The sequence below is a fragment of the Sus scrofa genome, unplaced genomic scaffold (genome assembly GCF_000003025.6).
Source record: "Sus scrofa isolate TJ Tabasco breed Duroc unplaced genomic scaffold, Sscrofa11.1 Contig1431, whole genome shotgun sequence".
NCBI lineage: Eukaryota > Metazoa > Chordata > Mammalia > Artiodactyla > Suidae > Sus > Sus scrofa.
This window is the reverse complement of record NW_018084874.1, coordinates 326,058-340,835: the sequence shown is the minus strand read 5'-3', so window position 1 is coordinate 340,835 and position 14,778 is coordinate 326,058. Positions and strand designations below refer to the sequence as shown.

The window sequence follows — 14,778 nt, the reverse complement described above, 5'->3', positions numbered from 1 at the left end:
CCTCCATTCTCTGCTCCTGACAGATAATGAAATGGAGTATGCAAACCATTTAAGAATTTTATTTAGAAATTATTTTATAATAAGTCTACTACAAAGTCTATGTGATGACCCTCTTGAATATGCATAATAGTGAAATAAACACATGTGAACCTACCTCAGCTTGAGAAATTATTGGTGTACTTCTTCCCCATTCTCTTTTCTCTAGTATTCTATGCTCTCCACTCCCACAATGTCACAAATAGCTTAATTTCAGGTTTTCTGCATCATTCCTTTAATTATTAATTATTTTACCCTATATGTGTTTTTCTAATAACATTACTTTTGCTTGGATTTTTTCCCCTCATTCCTTTACTATCCTGTATGTTATTTTACCCTATATATTTATTTTTCTAAATAGCATTAGTTCTGCTTCAATTGAAGTTTACAAAAAAATGTTATCTCTCTTCTTTCACTCAATATTTTATTTTTGAAATTCAGCCTCTGATGCTTGTAAGTGGTAGCTATAGTTCCCTCATTTTTACTGCTACATGGTTTTCCGTGGTATACGTTTTCCACACATTTCTTCCTTCACAATATTTCAAAGGCGATTTTGTGTGCTAAGCTCTTGGCCTAGATCCTGCCCCAGCGCTTAATAAATATTTGTTCAATTGCTGAATGAAACTGAGCGCCAACTGACTATAACACTGACACTTGCTTTTCCGGCTAGCTTCTCTGCCCTTCGCCCCATTGCTAAGGATCCTGCCAGCATTTCTGCCCTGAGTTAATTACAGTTATAAAATTTCATGACCAGCAGTGAGAAACCCGGCAGCCTCCCAAAGCGCCCAGGACTACAATTCCCGGAAAGCTTTGCGGGCGCCCAATTGCGTCAATTTCAGTTTACTTTGCCCTCTCCAAGAACTTCCGGTTTCTGTGGGCGGGGCCAAAGGAGTTCTCCAATGGGCACCTCCGTGGGCTGAGGGGGCGGGGAAATTGTCCTTGGAGCCTAGTCGGGGAGGTGCCGGTTAGCAGGAAGGTTGCTGGAGCGGCTTCCAGTGGGCGTAGTCTGTGAGTGGCGCCAGCTGAACCGGTTGTATCCCTGCTCGTCTCGCCTGCTCTCTCCCGCGCTCGCTCCTTATCCCCGGCATCTCTCGACCCCGCTTCCTTGTCCTCTGTGGGCGCAGCACCCAGCAACCTCCATGCCCATGGCCACTATTTCGTGGAGGCCCCCTTTCATCACCTGTTCTTCCTCCCCTACCAACGCTGCTGGGCCCTAGCGAAGATGCTTCTCTGTGCAAAGGGTACCTGCCTGACGCGTGATTAAGAGCCCACGTCCCCGGCAGGCTGGGGCCTAGGTGGAAGGCGGGCCTGTGTCTCAGGAATGCCCTTTTAAGCCCAGAGTTACCCGTGAATTCGTGGGACAGCCGTGAATCCCTGCTCGGAGTAGGGAGTCATTTACTTAAGTCTTAATTATCTAACTTTTGCTGTGTGCCTGGCACAATACAAGCCTGGGGATACCGTGACTGAGATACAGCACGGAACCAGGTAGACATGGGACTTGGCCTTTTCAGAGCCAAGGTCTTGCTGGAAACACAGGTGAAGCAAGTAAGAACTTAGGGTCTAGATTGGTTTGGTTAGGAGAAGTGCAGTTTCTTTATTCCTTTTTTTTTTTTTTTTTTTTTTTTTGGTCGTTTTAGGGCCTCACTTGCAGCAAATGGAGGTTCCCAGGCTAGGGGTCCAGTTTGAGCTGTAGCTGCCGACCTACACCACAGCCACAGCAACCCGGGCTCCCAGCTGATTCTGCAACCTACACCACAGCTAATTGCAACTCCGGATCCTCAACCTACTGAGCGAGGCCAGGGATCAAACATGCGTCCTCCTGGATACTAGTCAGACTCATTTCTGCTGAGCCATGATGGGAACTCCAGGTTCTTTTTCTTATATACCTTACATTCCGCTGGGATTTGTCATGATCCCCATTGTGCTCCTGAAACCCAGGCTTGTTTAATTGGGAAAATTTCCTGTCTAGGGCCTCATCATATTTGCGTGAAGAGCCTGTATTTTGCAGAGTTACAGTGTTTTGCCTTTGCTAGGTGAGTCTGCACTTTCAGGAGTGTAGTGGGGGCTACGTGGGCCGTGTTATGACTACAGGTGTGTGTCATGTGCCTGAAAGCATGAAAAAGAAAGCACGAGGCTTGAGTGTACTCCACTCATTCAGTCGTTCAACAACAGTTAAGAGCTTACTTTGTGCTTGTCCCTTTGTTTTGGCCTGTTGGTGGGGTTTTGCTGATTGAGAGCCAAAAAAAAAAAAAAAAAAAGATGAACTGGATTGAGGTGGTGTCTGAACTCACCTCCAGTTGGAAAAGACAGGAAGTAAAGAATTACCCAGGAAGTAACATAGTTACAAGTTTGCCTTGATTGGTGAGAAATGTAGCCATGCCATTAGAGTTTGTGATTTCAATGCTGTTTGAGCATGAACTAAACTCAACTCTGGTTTGTACAGAGGGTGTCTTAAAAGGGAGAATGAGAGAGGAAGGAGGTGGGCAGGCAGGGGTCCAGTAGAGTCAGAGAAGAATTACAGAAAATGGGAAAGGGGGGGTTGGCCCATGTGAAACCATCTGGATTTGCTAACTGGGAAACGGGGTGTTGTCTGGAATAAACAGTAAATTCTTTTGGTTGCTTGGAGTTTTCTGAAGCAAGCACACTAAGGGAGCCGAGAATCATCCTAGGGATGTGGCCTTGAATTGTGAGAAACCACGCTAGTGTGTGCTCAGGTTTTTATATTACAAGCCAAGTTTAAGGTCTAGTTGAGGAGCGGCTCAGAGGAGCCTCTCCTAGAGGTTGGTCAAGGAAAGAATCTTGGTCGGTATAAAATAGTTTGCTGCTTCTTGTGTTGTGTGACTATACCACAAGTTGTTCTTTTCACCTGATGATGCTCTTTGGCCATTGGGAATAGGCTGCAATGAACATTCTTCTATCAGCCTTACGTTTCTCTTGGATAAATATCTAGGAGTGGGGAATGGCTCAGTCATAGGGAGGGTATGTATTTAACTGCCAGACTCATCTCCAAAGGGGTTTATCAGTTTACACTTCCCAGTAGCAATGTATCAAAACTCCAGCTGCTCCATATCCTTGTTAAGCATTCGGTATTGTCAGTGGATGTGAAATGGCATCTCATTCTGGTCCTAAGTGGAATTTCCTGGTGACAAATGCATACTTCTTATGTGCTTATTCCTGTATCTTCTTTTGTGAATTTGTTCAAGTTCTTTGCTCTTTTTGCTGCCAATGATAAGGTTGGTTTCAACGTCTTAGAATTCATTATATATTCTGGCTAGGAATCCTTTGCTTAGATGTTTTGTAAATAGATGTACATGTATAGGAAAATGAAAATTTAAAATATCATTTACAATAGCATTAAAAAAGCTATCTATCTATGGAGTTCCCATTGTGGCACAGGGAAAACAAATCTGACTAGTATCCACGAGGATGCAGGTTCTATCCTAGGCCCCGCTCAGTGGGTTAAGGATCTGGCATTGCCATGAGCTGTGGTGAAGGTTGCAGATGTGGCTTGGATTCCTTGTTACTGTGATGTGGTACAGGCAGGCAGGTGTAGCTGTGATTCAACTCTTCTTCTGGGCACTTCCATATGCCTTGGGTGTGGCCTTAAAAAGCAAAAATAAATAAATAAACAACAAACCCACCAACCAGTGGTCTAAGTCCTAGACAAGGCCCTCGCCATCTTTTTTTGGAAGAAATTCATAAATTGATTCTAAAATGTGTGTGAAAACACAAAGGTTCTAGAATAGCCAAAAAAAAAAAAAAAAAAAAAAAAGAACCAAACAAAAAAACCCAAAAACAAAAACAAACAAACAAAAAAACCACAACTTGAAAAGAAAAGGGAAGTCAGGGAACTTAAACACTGCTTAAACTAAGTCTAAAGATACAGTTAAGCTACAGTGTTCAAAACAATTTGGCCTTACTATATAGGTAGGAAAATAGCATCAGTGAAACAGAAGCGAAACTACACCAGTGCTGTCAGTTGATTTCTGCCCAGAGGGCCACGTTAGTTTTCCTTTTCCCAATAAGAAAAAGGAAAGTCTCTTGAACCAATGCTTCTGGATCAGCTGGATATTCAAGTGGAAACAGAATGAGCTGTGACCTCATTCTACAAACACTAATTTGGGATGGGTCATAAACCTTAAATGTAAAAACTAAAACGGGAGTTCCCGTCATGGCACAGTGGAAACAAATCTGACTAGCATCCATGAGGGTGTGGGTTCAATCCCTGGCCTCGCTCAGTGGGTCAGGGATCTGGCATTGTCATGAGCTGTGGTGTAGGTTTCAGACATGGCTCAGATCTGGCATTGCTCTGGTTGTGGTGTAGGCCAGCGGCTGTAGCTCTGATTCCATCCCTAGCCTGGGAGTCTCCATATGCTGCAAAAAGGCCCTAAAAAGCAAAATAAGTAAATAAATAAATAAGATGAATGCTACAAGCATAAATCTTCTGTAAGAAAAGACAGGGGCAGTTTTGGGGTAGGTAAATATTTTGTATTTACCCAAAAAGCTCTAACTACAAAGGAAAAAGAGATAAACTAAGAAAATGAACAGCTAAGCTACAGATTGAGAGTAAATATTCAGATTACATGTTCTTAAATGTTAGTTTTCCCAAAAGAATATTGGCATCATTCAGGTCCATGGCATGCTGTTAAAATGCTTTATTTTAATTTTATTAATTAAGAATAATTTGTGGAGGGTTTTTGTTGTTAAAAAGTGAGATATAGGACATTGTATCATGGGGACAGTGCTTTCTCCTACTGGTTTGGACTGGATTCTCCTACTTGTTTCACTCTTCATGAATGTCGGTTCCTTTTCTGTTTACACTTTGCCCACTATTCCACGACTGCATACAATGGAGTTCCCGTGGTGGCTCAGTGGTAATGAACCCGACTAGTATCCATGAGGACACAGGTTTCATCTGGCCTCGCTGACTGGGTTAAGGATCTGGAGTTACCACAAACTATGGTGTAGATCACAGATGTGGCTTGAATCCTAGCATGGTTGTGGCTCTGGTGCAGCTCAGATTCAGCCTGTAGCCTGGGAACTCCATATGCTGCAGGTGTGGCCCTAAAAAGACAAACATTAAAAAATTTTTAAAAGCTGCTTACCAGAGGGATGGTGGTTTGTAGACCGTATTACACCTTGCAAAGTAAGAGATGTTAGACAAAGTAATCTCCTTTGGGAGGAAACTAGCTTCAATGATTGATCCCTCAAAGTCTGTGGCTCTCCTTAGGAGAGCAGCAGGGAGCTTTCAGGAACTCCCAGGAAGGGAAGCAAATCTAGGTACAGAGTCTATTGCCCTTAAGACTTTGCTTCCCGTCTTTCATTTACAAACCAAGAATAAGACAAAAACTGGAGTTCCCGTCAATGGCTCAGTGGTTAACGAATCCAACTAGGAACCATGAGGTTGTGAGTTCGATCCCTGGCCTCGCTCAGTGGGTTAAGGATCCGGCATTGCCGTGAGCTGTGGTGTAGGTCGCAGACACGGCTCGGATTCCGCGTTGCTGCGGCTCTGGGATAGGCTGGCAGCTACAGCTCCGATTAGACCCCTAGCCTGGGAACCTCCATATGCCGCGGGAGCAGCCCAAGAAATGGCAAAAAGACAAAAAAAAAAAAAAAAAAAAAAAAAGACCAATAGGAGACAGAAACCAAAAAATGAAACTAAAAGCTGTAAAAGAACAACAATACAATTAAAAATTAGAGGAATATCTTAAAAACCATGGGTAGCATGCGGTTAAAATCCCAAACTTGAAACTTAGCACTGAGCATATTCAGTTGAGTTTTGCAATTGCATACATATATATGGATATACACATAGATACATAGATACATATATATGTATCCATCTGTAAGCACTTAAGCAATCCATACATACATGTGCACCACAGATATGCACCCTTTAAGCACCAGCAGTGTTTGGGGAGGAGTCTAAATCCAGGCGGGTAAGGTTTATGAAGCAGTCAAATTAATTTCCCTAAAACTTCCACAGCTTGCGGGAACTGCCTTCGGGTTGTTACCAGGGCTCTGTGTGTTCCTGTTTGTCCAGCCTTTGGAGTAACACGTGGCACACAGTAAGCATGCAGCGGGGGTCCAGGAGAAGTGAAGTCACCCAGCCCCAGCCTTGACCCTTCCTATTCCCCAATCCTCAGATAAAGAAATGCTTGTTGTTGGGAGTTCCCATCATGGCGCAGTGGTTAACGAATCTGACTAGGAACCATGAGGTTGCGGGTTCAATCCCTGGCCTTGCTCAGTGGGTTAAGGATCCGGTGTTGCTGTGAGCTGTGGTGTAGGCTGGCAGCTACAGCTCCGATTTGACCCCTAGCCTGGGAACCTCCATATGCTGCGGGAGCGGCCCTAGAAATGGCAAAAAGACAAAAAAAAAAAAAAAAAAAAAAAAGCTTGTTGGAGGGCCTTTCACAGCTTCACAGGAATTTCCCAGTGTTACAGCTGACACTCCAGCAAATAGGACAGAATCAGTCACTGTCTCTTTAATGTACAGGTGTTTGGGCCAGAGGAGTGTTTCCCATGGGAGGAAAGTGAGAAGGTTGTCGGCGGTCCCCAGAGAGATGCTTTAAATGTTCATAGTTAGGTGTTTGGTACAGTGTGGAATTATCAGGTAGCTCTTCAGCCCTAAGAGCTAAGAAAACTGAGTTGACTTAAAGACCCATCCCATTCATCAGGCAGTATGTGAGTGTCAGGAACAGTTGAAAGCAGCACTGGACTGAAGGAAGATTGAGTGTCTCTTTCAGATCTTTCCAAATCTGAGATGTTTGAGTCTTTGCTCCTGGGTTTGAAACACGAAATCAAGATATTCAAGTGGAAGGGCTGGTCTCTGGGTTTGGGGAACAGAGGACGGTTGTGGAAAAGGCAGCAGAATTAGGTGCACAGGATCGTGGTGCAGTGATAACCACTGGTGATATTTTGGTATCTACTCTGCGTGGTTGATACACATGTACATGTTCATTTGAACAAACTTGGCACCATCCTGTCCTTATGATCTGTGGTCTGTTTTGTTGACCTGATAACTCCAGGTTCAGTCTTCTTGTGAAAAACTTTTTTTGTGTGTTCATTCTTGGGTTATTGCCAAAGGACAAAATCCCAGAAGTGGGCCTGTTTTGCTTGCTCATTGTGTCCTCACGTTATGCCGTCTTTTTATCCCTGTTGCCGCAGTTCCCTGCAGCTCGACTGTGCCCCTTGACCATGTGATGGTGGTGCCCCAGGGCCTCCTTCCCCTGTCTTCTCCAAAGCCAAGTGCAATTAAAATAGAGTTTTAGTGCTGATTTGAAAGGAGCCATACTGCCTTCTGTGTTTGCTTTCATTTTCATTTTTCTTTCTTTTTTTTTTTTTTTTTTTTTTTTCATTGACACAGCTGACCTTCTTATATGTTCATTGTTCATTTGTTTCTTCTGTGAATGGCCAACTTTTGTCCTTTCTCTGTTCTTTTTCTTCTGGAATATTAGAGTTTTATTTGTACTTATTCATTTATGAATTCTTTATATTGTAAGGACATGAGCACCTTGTGACCTGATACAGATATTTTTCTTTCTTTAATATTTGCCTCTTATAGCTGTGTATGAAAGCCAAACTGCTTGTTATGAAGACAATACAATTTTTTTTAAAAGTTAGGCTGCACCCACGGCATGTGGGCGTTTCCGGGCCAGGGATCAAACCCGTGCCACAGCAACCACCTGAGCCACGGCAGTGATGACACCATATTCTTCACCCACTGTGCCACAAGAGAACTACTAATTTTTTTAAATTGAAGTACAGTTGCTTTACAATTGTGTTAGGTTCAGTGTATAACCAAGTGATTTAGTGGTACATATATATGTTTATACATGACATTCTGTGACACGTGTTTTTGCATTTTAACATCTCTCAAATCAGATGTGACTTTCTCTTTTTTTTCTTTTTAGGGCAACACCTGCCGCAGATGGAAGTTCTTGGGTAGGGGTTAATGGGGGCTGCAGGTGCTGGCCTACACCATGGCCATGGCAACAGTGTATCTGAGTCAAATCCGTGACCTACACCACAGTTGGCAGCGATGCTGGATCCTTAATCCAGTGAGTGAGACCAGGGATGGAATCCACATCCTCAGAGACACTATGCCCCTCACTTAACCCTGAGCCCCAACAGGAACTCCAGATGTGACTTACTCTCGACCTGTCCTGCAGTCACTGTCAAGGTGTGTTGGAGCGGTCATCACCTGTGCAAGTGGACACAATGGCTATTCCTGGTGGCATGGCCGGGCTGGACCACTGTGACCATGGCCCCTGGTGCTTTACTCCACATACCATTTGAGGGCCATTTGAAGAAAGAGCGTAAATCCTGATGGCTTTTGAAAGTCATCCACTGGTCCCTTTTGAGATCAAGAAGGAGCCAGCACCAAAACTTCCAGAGTGAGGGTCAACTGCTGACCCTCACTCTGATATGAAGAAACCCTCAGTGCAGGTGGAGAGCGTTCTAGAGTCATGCTTCCTCAACAATGTCACCCAAGGCCCAAAGGGCTGTGCTGTTTGGAAAGGCACAGACACGCCGAAAGGGGAGGTTCAGCCAACATATGTCACTCATCTTTGCCTGTTGTTTGTTCCAGGGAGAGAGATGATGACACTCGGTCTCAGTAAAGGAGCTTTTTTAGTAACCCCAAAATTAAAATTCTAAACAAGAAAAATGTTAGCTAGCTGGCAGGATTTTCTATTCCCTTTTTTTCTTACAGTGGATAGTGTCTTAGATATGATGAAATATACAGCCTATGCATCATGAACCCTTTGTCATTCCCAGTTGTTCTAGTTCATATTTTAGATAATTCATTAATATTCATGGAGTGGATGCCCTGGAGTTTGCTCAGCTCAGTCCAGTCAGTTGTCCCGAGTCACGGTGCTCACCGCCCTTCAGAAGCCCAGCAGGACCCTCTCCTACCTCTTCCCAACAGTGTGTTGCCCAACTTTTCTCTTGGCCACTCTCCTGGAAACCACTGGCAGTCCCTGGATTGGAGGGCTGGGAGGAGACACGTGTTGGAACCATTAGGATGCAGGAGTCATGGGAACTAGTGATCAGGTGGTCCTTGTGTTATGTCCATGCGTCGCCCCAAGTGATGGGGGTCCTTGTGTTATGTCTGTGTCCCCCCATCTCTCTATTGTCACACATCACTGACCATGTCCAGTGTGCTGTGGGGATCTGTGCCAGGCTCTGTGTGACCTGAGTCTGCTTCTGTCCCCAACCTCCTCTCCAGTTTCTCCTGTTTTCTTCCTCTTCTCCAGCCCCCCTGCCTCTTTTCTGCTATGCTGACCCTCTTCATCCATCCATTCCCAACCCTGAGCGTTTCTCTGTGCAGTTCCTTCTGTCTGGAATGCCTTTTGCACAGCTGACTCTGCCACATTCTCTAGGACTCACCTCAGCCATGCCCTTTTCAGCGAGGTTCCCTTTCCCGTCTAAAGTAGGTTCTCCACCTGCCACACAGGACTATAGGTCATTTGTCATCATCCCCTATCTTCATCTCTGTCCCTTCTGTTTTGTTCGCCAGTGTAGCCCAGAGCGCAGCACTTTGCTGACAATAAATATTGCTTGATGGGAGCAATAGCATTAAATCTGCTGATAATGCAAAGTTGGGAGGAGTAGACTGCTCCTTGTTACCCAAGATGGCACTAATAAATCCAGCAAGGAAGATTTAGAGGGAGGCAAATTGGTGAGCTTTTCAGCAGTGTGTGGTTCTTAGCAGTGGGGCGAGGGCTTTCTCTGTAGGGAGTAGTCAAGAGTGGCTTCATGTTGTTGAAAGGATTCTTGCCCTGGATATTGGGGTTGACTAAGGTCCTTATTTATTTATTTATTTATTTATTTTTAATTTTTAAGGCCACACCTGCAGAATATGTAAGTTTCCAGGTTAGGGGTCTAATCAGAGCTACAGCTGCCAGCCTACACCACAGCCACAGAAATATGGGATCCAAGCCATGTCTGCGACCTGCATCACAGCTCATGGCAATGCTGGATCCTTAACCCACTGAACGAGGCCAGGGATCAAACCCACATCCTCATGGATCCTAGTTGGATTTGTTTCTGTTGCACCACAACAGGAACTCCTAAGGTCCCTTTTTGATGTCTGTTCTCATCACTAGTCTGCCCTTCTTGTTTCAGCTGCAGATACGGCTTTTACCACTAGATGGCAGGAGGTGATTCCTTTGAAATCAAGCGTCCCTCTGCCACCTACAGTGAGACCTCATTTTTCATGGCACTTATACCCCCAACATACCTTTGAAACAGAAGCTTCACAGAACATCCTCCCCCTTACACCGTGTAATGATGCTGTCTTTTCTCTTTTAATCTCTTTATTTTCTAAAATGTAGATTTGCAAACTATGACATTGATTTTATGCTAGGCTCACTGTTCAAAAAGCACTCTTGCAGACAAGGGAGCAAGTTTGCTCTGTAAAACTGTGGGTCTGCTGTTCTTTGTTCTCCTGGGACAGTCTTGGCTTATAGCAAATTGTGTCCCTTAGTGAGTATGTTGTGTGTTGCTGTGTTGAGTTGCTGCCTTGAGTAGCTGAATATTCCTGCTTCCTCGTGGGTGTCTATGGATGTGCAAACGTGGATGCGAGAGACTGGGGCAGGGGGTGGGGTGGGGATTGCAGTTAAGGCAGCTGTAAGCCTTGTTGGTGGATATAAAGAAAAGAAAGATGTAATATGTGCTTCTGGGAGCTTAGAACCTAACTGGGTGCATCAAATGTTCCCCCCCCCCAAAAAAAACCCCACACACTTCTTAAGTTTCAGCTTACTTATCCAGCACCATGGAAGTGGGCGTGTTATTCAGGATATCACTTAGGGTGATTTAAGCTGTAACAGAAGACTGACTCGATTTGGCTTAAGTGCTAAAGACCTCTGTTATCTCACTGTTACCTCATATTCATAGTGGGGTAGAGAAGGCTCCAGCCCAAGGGGGTGTGACATGGCCTTAGGGATCCAGGTTCCTTCTGTGATGTCTCATTTGTCCTCAGGCTGGTTCTACACACAGTTACACGAGACTTTCCGTGGTCATCCGGGCTTCAGCTCCCAGGCTTGGAACACTCCAGCCTCAACTCCTGGGAGTGTAGACTAGGATAGAAAGAGTTTAGGCTCCTGTAGCATTTCCCAGGTTGCAGCCATTTTGTGTCTTTGTCCCCGGTTCCCCCACTGTGACCTGCTTAAGGGACATGAAATGACAGGTGCTTAAGAGCCAGGAGAAATACTTTGGTAAATTATTAGTTATGTTTGCCAAATATTTCTGAATCTCTCCCCACCCTGGACACAACACTCTTGGTTGAGCAAAGTTATCTGGACCAACTCTGGCCAGTGAGTTTGCTGAGTGAATGAATGGTTGCAGGTCTTCTCAATGATGTATGAGGTGAGGTTATTTGATGTTTAGGGTCCTGAGAAAGGAATTTGTGATATGAGGGAAGAAAGAGGTATTTTCTGAGCAAGGTCCATTGAGGCAAAATGTCCCTTCCGTGAAAAAGTTTTCCTGTCTTGGGCAAGGAAGGGGAATAGCACAGGGCCTCAGAGTCCTTTGTGGAAGTGATTTATTTATTTATTTTTGGTTGTTTTATGGTCCCACCCAGGAATCAAATTGGAGCCTTATGCGCTGGCCTGCATCACAGCCACAGCAAAGTCACATCTGAGCCACATCCAAGATGTACCCTGTAGCTCATGGCAACGCCAGACGGTTTACCTCCCGAGGGAGGCCATGGATCGAACTCCATCCTCATGGACAGTGGTTGGGTCCTTAACCTACTGAGCCATTAGAACTCCATGTTTGATGATTATATGGAGCTGAAATGTTTAAAAAAAATCTCAAGTCTTTCTTTTGTAAAAAATGTTACGGCAGTTCACCTTTTAGAGGAGAGGATGCACAGGCCACATCTGGCCCGTCACCTATTTTTGCAAATAAAGTTTTATTGGAACACAGCCACTCCCACTTATTTACACCTTATCTATGGCAGCTTTAGCCCTCAGACCGCAGGGCCGAGAGCTTTGACAGAGACCACTTGGCCTGCAAAGGTGAAAATGCTTTACTTTCTGGTTCTTTCCAGAACGTCTGCTAAGCCCTGTCTTAGAGCTTTCTATCTCTGTAAAAGGACAGGGAAAGTCCTTTCCATTGGTCCTGTTGCCTTGTGCCCCTTCCCCCTGGGGTGGCCCCCTAGCCACACCAGCAGAGGCTTAGCTGTGAGCCACAGGCTTTCAGGGACCACAGCCATGAGAGCTCATTCCATCTTATCTCAGGGGCCCTAGACTGACAGTCTAGGACACCCATCTCCAGGCAGCAGGCAAGAATGGGGCAAAGAATAAAGGGTGAGTGAAACTCTCTGAGGGGCCTCAGTTCTCAGGGTCTCTTGAATAACCTTTCTGGGCAGCCAATGATCAGGTGTGGAGGGAACGCAGTCTCAGTTTGGATGCATGTGAAGCCAGGGACCATATTGTGTCTTTGTCTCAGGGCCACCCTTCCTGGTGGCTGCTTTTGGCTGCCCCCTGGTGGCTGTGCTCAGCCTTGGCTGTCTTCCCTGCCTCATGTGCCCTGCCAGCTACTTGGCAGTGGAGAGTCAGAAGGGCCAGAGAGTATCATGGAATCAAACATTGAAGCATTGCTGCCACAGCCTTTTTGCCCCTTTCTCAAGGCTGACAAAGAGGACGTCTGCTTCTGAACAGCTCCAGGGGTGCCTTTTGGAAGCTTCCTTCCCCAGGGATCCCTCACTCAGAGCTCTGATGAGGAGCAAGTGTGTGAGGGCGCAGGCAGGCCCCTCAAATAGTCAGAAGTCCTCTCCAGGATGTAGGATGCTGTGCTGTCCTTCTCTTGGTCCTTGGGGTCTCCTGAAGTTTTAGACTGTTCCTAAGGCTCCATCCCTTGTTTGCTTTTTTTTTTTCTTTGTCTTTTTGCCATTTCTTGGGCTGCTCCTGTGGCATATAGAGGTTTCCAGGCTAGGGGTCTAACCGGAACTGAGCCACTGGTCTACGCCAGAGCCACAACAATGCCAGATCTGAGCCGTGTCTGTGACCTACACCACAGCTCACAGCAAGGCTGGATCCTTAATCCACTGAGCAAGGCCAGGGATCACACCCACAACCTCATGGTTCCTAGTTGGATTCGTTAACCACTGAGCCACAATGGGAACTCTGGCTCCATCCCTTGGTGAGTGAAATCTCTTGAAAGGTGTTGTAGACTTTCTTAGGTTGGTAGGGTTGTGGATTGCTGGGCATCTTGCTAAGTGTTAGAGCTGTGAGGAGCTGCTGCAGGCAGAAAGGGGTGTTGTCATAGTCTTCACAGCTGGTGATGGAGCTGAGGAGGAGAGGATGCATTCGAGGACAGGCAGTGGGGCTGAACAATTTTTAAAAACTTGAAATATATTTGTGATATAACTTTTTATTGAAATGTAATTGATTTGCAGCGTAGTTTAGTTTCAGGTGTAAGCACAGCGTAGTTTAGTTTCAGGTGTGGGGTGTGTGTATGTGTGTATGTACATATCTATATAGAGAGATTTTTAAATACATTATTACGAAATATTCAATATAGTTCCTTGTGCTATATACAGCAGGTCTTCAGTTTTTTAATTTTTTAATTTTTATTTATTTACTTTTTTGTCTTTTTGCTATTTCTTGGGCCGCTCCCGCATATGGAGGTTCCCAGGCTAGGGGTCGAATCAGAGGTGTAGCCACCAGCCTATGCCAGAGCCACAGCAACGCGGGATCCGAGCCACATCTGCAACCTACACCAGAGCTCACGGCAACGCCGGATCCTTAACTCACTGAGCAAGGGCAGGGACTGAACCCGCAACCTTATGGTTCCTAGTCGGATTCGTTAACCACTGCGCCACGACGGGAACTCCCTTCAGTTTTTTTAGATTCCACACAGAAGCAATATTATATGATTTGACATAGTGTGTTAGTTTCAGGTGTATTACACAGGGATCTGACAATGTGCATACATTCAAGGCTGAGTGACTGATTGGACAGGGAGGAGATGGGAGAATTCTGTCATGACCAGCAGGTGCCTAGATGTGGGCGTGGCCAATGACTAACCTAGGAAAAGCAGAAGGGGGAAGCAGGGCTATGTGTGTGTGTGTCTCAGTGTTTCACACTTGTTTAAACTGCAATCATAGTAGAAAATCACTGTGCATCCCAGCCAGGACCTACATCTATGCACTCGTGTCTGTAAGTGGTAGAGGCATACGCATGATGCTTGCTGAGGGCAGGCACTAGTCTGCATGTCCCTCCTGTATTTCCTCATTAATCCTCACAACCCCATGAGGTGTCACCACTTTCTCTCCTTTTCAAATGAGGAAATTCTGGCCCAGGGAATTTGTGGCTTTCCTAAGGCCTCACAGCAAACAAGTGGTGGAGCTGGGATTCGAACCCTGTCTCCCCAGGCCCAGTGTGCCTGCTCTCTACTACCCCCCTGTTCACCATCATGGGAAAAATCGGTGCATCACAAGATAATACTTACCCTCATTCCATGGGATGCTTTCTATTTGTTATTTCTATTTTATCCACAATCCACTACATTGATTTCTTGACTCTTATCACTCTGCCTTTTTGGGAAACTCTGTTGAGTCCTACTTCCAAGTCAGCTTTTAGCCCCTCCCTCCCAGTGGCCACTCGCCAGATTCAGGCTCCTCATCACGGCCTACCTGGATAACTCCATCACTTGCTTTCCCCCTCCATCCAGTCTTTATGATGAGACTGAAGTACTTGGGAAAGCACCTTTTTCTTTTTGTCTTTTTAGAGC

At 45.4% G+C, this 14,778-nt stretch overlaps 1 long non-coding RNA gene across 1 annotated transcript; it reads left to right on the top strand.

Annotated features, from left to right (window-relative positions):
- Window positions 1-222: 222 nt before the first annotated feature.
- On the top strand, window positions 223-4,160 carry LOC110258161. The gene is made up of 2 exons (XR_002341005.1): window positions 223-1,044; window positions 2,006-4,160. It is a non-coding gene; the product is annotated as an uncharacterized LOC110258161 (long non-coding RNA).
- The last annotated feature ends 10,618 nt before the right edge of the window (window positions 4,161-14,778 follow it).